Source organism: Maylandia zebra, linkage group LG15 (genome assembly GCF_041146795.1).
Source record: "Maylandia zebra isolate NMK-2024a linkage group LG15, Mzebra_GT3a, whole genome shotgun sequence".
Lineage (NCBI taxonomy): Eukaryota > Metazoa > Chordata > Actinopteri > Cichliformes > Cichlidae > Maylandia > Maylandia zebra.
The window spans coordinates 23,382,116-23,387,500 of record NC_135181.1 but is presented as its reverse complement, the minus strand read 5'-3'; positions in this window follow the sequence as shown (position 1 = coordinate 23,387,500).

The following is a 5,385-nucleotide window of genomic DNA, read 5'->3' as shown; positions in this document are numbered from 1 at the left end:
ATTTCAAAACCATACACAGAACATACATTACGCCCTATAGGAGGTTCCAGATGAAACTACAGGCTACATATTACTGTCACATCTGCAATGATTCATCACCTGGCACGTTTTTGCACATGTTTTGGGACTGTCCTGTGGTATCCGATTTTTGGGTCTTTGTGAACTCTGTGTTATCTGAGGTACTGGAAGTTTTTTATGTTCCCAATCCTGGTCTTTGTCTCCTTAATGATACCTCTGAAATCTCCTTAAAACAAATGCAATGCAAAATGTTGTTCGCTGGATTTACATCCGCAAAGAAGACTATTACAAAGCAATGGTTCTGTCCTGACATTTGTATGGAATCATTCTGGAGACGATGTCTTATCCGTGTTATTGGTTTTGAACATACCACAGCAAAATTAAATAAAGCTCGACCCACGACTGTTGACGCTTGGAAAATCTTCTCATCCAGAGTTATCTCCTGGAAGAGGCAATAATTGGTTTTAACTTTGTGTTTTTGTGTCTTTTCTTTGCTGTCCCTATGCCTTGTTTGCTAATGTTTGCTTTGCTACTGCAGTTTACAGTTGTGCTGTATATGTCTGTACCCCCCCCCCCCCCCCCCCCCCCCCCCCCACCCCGTTTTAAATCAATAAAATGTTGATCACAAAAAAAAAACATATATATCTCAGCATGGTGTGCAGTGTGGTCTTAAAGATTTTGAGAAAACTGGACAAGTGGAAGAGAAAAGTTGTAGGCCTACATATCCACAGCAGAGGAACAGTATCTGAAAGTCATACCATTATGAAACTGGGGGGAAAAAATCCACGAGCTGGACATGAGAGATGCATTTGGCTCTTCAGCTGATTCATCTAATGCTTCATCAAAAATGGTCTCAGTGAAAGGATGTCTGTCAAAAAGCCATTCTAATTGAAGGGGGGAAGGAAGAAGTGGCTGAGGTATGATAAATTACTGGAAGGAAAATCAGCCCAGTTCTTGTAACTTGAAAATCAGGTCCAGTGGAGAGAATTAAACATTTTTGGTTCAAATTGTTGTCAGTATAGAGGACATCAGGAGAGACATACAAAAGTAAATGTCTACATCCATGTGTAAAACATGGTGGAGGCTCTGTCATGGTTTGGGACTGCATTTTACCCAGTGTTGTTGGACATTTTGTCAAAATTGATTACATTTGAACACATACAAAAGCACCATCAGAATAGCTTCACTTTTCAGCATGACAATGATCCCAAAAACACTCCCAATGCAGTAAAAACATACCCAGATTGAAGAAAACTGAAATTCAATTCATGGACTGGCCTCCCCACAGCCTAGAGTCTAACTTCATTGTAGCAGAGTGGGATCATCAAAAGGCAGAAACAGCCCAAAACAGCTTTGAATGTCCTTCAACAATCCTGGAGAACCGTTCCTGAAGACTACGTCAAGAAATTACAAGAAAGCTGCTAAAAGAGTTCTGGCTGTATTGAAGAAGGTGGTCAGACCGAATATTGTTGTTATTGCTTTATATACTAAATTTCCATATCTGTTTACACATGTTTCAAAAATTGCCGCATGTACTTCCCATTTTCCAAGCAACAATGTAAAGAAGCGATGGGTGGCTAAGCACTTTCACACAGTACCTCATCTGATCTGATCAACACTGACTTCCAATGTTAGATTCAATGACCCAGCATTGAAAAACCTGAGTAAAAGAAGGGATTTGGGCCGGGAGAAGTATGTTCATACGTGCTACACATGCTCTAAGCTACACTTCGCAAGGGTTACTCGTTATTGCGTCTGATTTAAGAACTATCCAGCATTTGGCTGAACATCATGTACCCTGTCATAATAGCTGGCTTGCCTCGTCTTGTTCTCCATGTGGGCGTTCCTAACGTGATAATGATGTGATGTCACAGGGGAACAATGAATTGTTTACTGCCACACTAGACAGACAGACAGATTTCTCTCTTGGCCTGTATACATGCTTATTGTTGCTTTGTGTTCCTGTTCATGTGTATTTGTATCTGTGGGTGTGTTTGTGCCGGTTACAGATAAGTGGATTAATGTCTGCCATCTCCCATAAGAGGCTCATCGGGATATGACCTCATCACCACTGGCCCCGGAGTCCCCATGGCGACACCGTGGTAACACAGCACCATGGCGACAGGGAGCTGGAGCATTTTCTGATGTGACAATTTGCATCTGCTTTTCATACGAAGCCCAGCGGGAAGGTGAATGCAGTCTTGGAGACCATGCAGTGTTTTTCAATGTATACTGTACAAATATTGTATACGTACAGAAATGTTTGCAGGATTTCAGGCCCCAGTGCCATACATGAACAAAAACACGTGGAAAACACTTGAATGCCATTAGTCGATCTCTAGCAAATGCCTTCGTATGACTCACAGCTTTAATAATTTGTTTTTCTTTCAAGCCAGCTGCCGTTTTCATGTGGTGGATATGTCATTCTACTTTAATGAAACACATCAACATCTTTTGATTATACACTGTTCTTCTGCCATGCAGTACGCCTCTGCTTTGAAAGATAATTTAAAAATAAGAGGGGAAAAAACAGGCATCACCTGCGATATAAAAAGGAATAACATTTACCAACCCTAGAGCTTTTTAGACGTGGATTTTAGTATTATTATTATTATTGTTAATTTATTTATTTTTTTGCTCTTTCAAAAATGTAAATTTAGGGTAATCGAATGGATTAAAATTGGAATGTCTCCATATACAATAATACAAAAGCATTTATCACACATGGCTCATACTTTTTTCTTAAATTATGTGAGATGTTAAAGAAAAAACTGCTTTTCATGTATGTTATTGGTGGAGCAGTCTGGGTCAGTATTATTTTTAATTATCATCATCATCATTTTAGCTTCAACTTGCTTCCACATCCTGCTGAATATAAAAATACTTACCAAAGAGTTAGAGTAACACAGAGTGAAATGTCTGTAGTACACAGTAGACGCTTCTTTTCTATCATGAAAATCATTTAAGTGTTTTATTAAAAAGTAACAAAAATCTTTCCACTAACATTTCACAGCAAACTGACACAGCTGACGTTTTATTATGAGATTCTGAGTACAGTCAACGGAGAAGTTCCAGTTTTACTTTATCTTTGTTTTGGTTTCCATCAGTTCCTGAGAAAAATATCATGTTTTTGTATTACCAGTTTTGCATTAGTGTACATTTGCGTAATCTAATTTCTGTTTCAAAACCAAAACAAAGACTGTAGCCCTCAAAGATTTGAGGAGAGGAAATAGAGCTGCGACTCATTCATCAGACAGAACGTTTTGTGATCCCGGTGACTAAACAAGTCTCAGAGGATTCTAGCAAAAGTCTTTCACAACAGCTACACATTATTTTAAATGACCTTCTGATGATTACAGGTTAACTTTTAGAGACTATTTAGTGTCAAGCATGACATCAGTTCAGGTACAAAAGCACAAAGTCAATTTCAGCCCACTGTTACTGTAAAGAAGTTGTGTTTGCTTGGCTCTGCAAGCCACTTTACAACCCACCTCATTTTTGGCTCCACCTTTCCATGGTGTATCTGACTTAATCTAAATGATATCTGTGGTCACTGAGAAGCTCAGAAGCTCTCCTCCAGCTCATCAAGGGGAACATGGAGTTGCCCCCAAGCCAGCAAAGATATACAATCTCTCAAGTATCTTCTGGGTTTCTGCCAGGGCTTCCTTCCAATAGGAAATGATAATTGGACTGATTCTTAAACAGCGCTTTATACAACATGACTCATTCACCCATTTACACCCATTCACACAAGCACTTATCGCTATGATTTGTCCCACTGAAGTGCCTTCTATCTAACATTCACACACATTCACATTCCAATGGATGCGTCAGAGAGCAACGTGGGGTTAGTCTCATACCCAAAGACATTTGGCATGCAGGCTGGAGCAGCCAGAGATCAAACCACTTTGGATTAGGAGATGACCGGCTCTAGCTCCTGAGCTACAGACACCACAAAGCACCTTACCTACGAGGCATTTAGGAGGTGTCCTGGTCAGATGTCAACTACTTTGCTTTCATGCTCAGCTCTCTCTTCACCACAATAGATCGACACTTGTCTGCCTGTCTATCTCCAGCTCCCCCCAATCTATCTTCCCCAATCACGAACAAGAATCTGAGATACTTGGGGCAGCAAGTCTTTCTAGACATGAACTGATCATTCCTCCTTTTTCCAAATGAGAACCAGTGCTTTGGAGGTGACAATTCTTATGCAGCTTCACTCTCAGCCGCAAACCACCCCAGACCCAGGTGGAGACCACAGCCTGATGAAGCCCGAAGAACCAAATCATGCACAAAAAGACAATTTTACTCACTAAAACTCATGCACACACTTTTTGACAGCCTGTCTCACACAGTAAGCCATCTTCTTTGTCAGATAATTACATCAATATGCTGCAAAACACACCGAACGTCCAAACGTGTGTTGGCACTTACACACTGACTTTATTTTTCGGCCCCTGAAGTTGCTGCTTGGTCATAATTCTCTGTGGATTTCAAGATTCGCCTCACACACAGGTTATTTGGTTCTTCTGATTAAAGCTGATATTAGAAGTACTGAGTGGCAATTCATGAAAAATGAGATCATGGCACATGACTCAAATTAAATCAGCCATTTACAACTACTTAGCATTAGTATTCACAGAACCTTCTATGACACAGAGATGGTTTTGGTGCCAATTCTCTCATCACATTGAGTATCGGCTAAAATAATAAGCATGGCCACAATCCCATCAAGCGAGTCATTTATCAAGCTTTAATGTACTGGTTGTAGTCCCAGACTTGAACTCTTAATCCTCTCTATTCATGGTCTGTATGCTCTGCTCAGTGTAAAGAAAAACAACCGTGAACAAGGAACCTGCTGAGTATTTATGGGAAGTTGTGAATAATCCATTACATAAGAGAAGTGAATACACACACACACACACACACACACACACACACACACACACACACACACACACACACACACACACACACACATGCAGACAGTCAAGTAGTTGCCTTCAGCTTTGTGCTTGAGTTGAACTGTAACGCTTTGCAAGACAAAGCACTTCTATGACAGCTGAGTGATTACTAATGCTTACTCATACAAGGATACGCATATTCAACACACACACACACACACACACACACACACACACACACACACACACACACACACACACACACACACACACAGAGCAAGACCGCTCCCCTTACTACCACACCTAGTTTCTCACAGAGTGACACACACTTCTCAACATGCACACACACACACACACACACACACACACACACACACACATACGTACTGTACTCTTTATCTTACCATCTTCTGTTCCTTGCTGGTGGACACAGACACTTGCACATGCTCACATTTTACTAAGG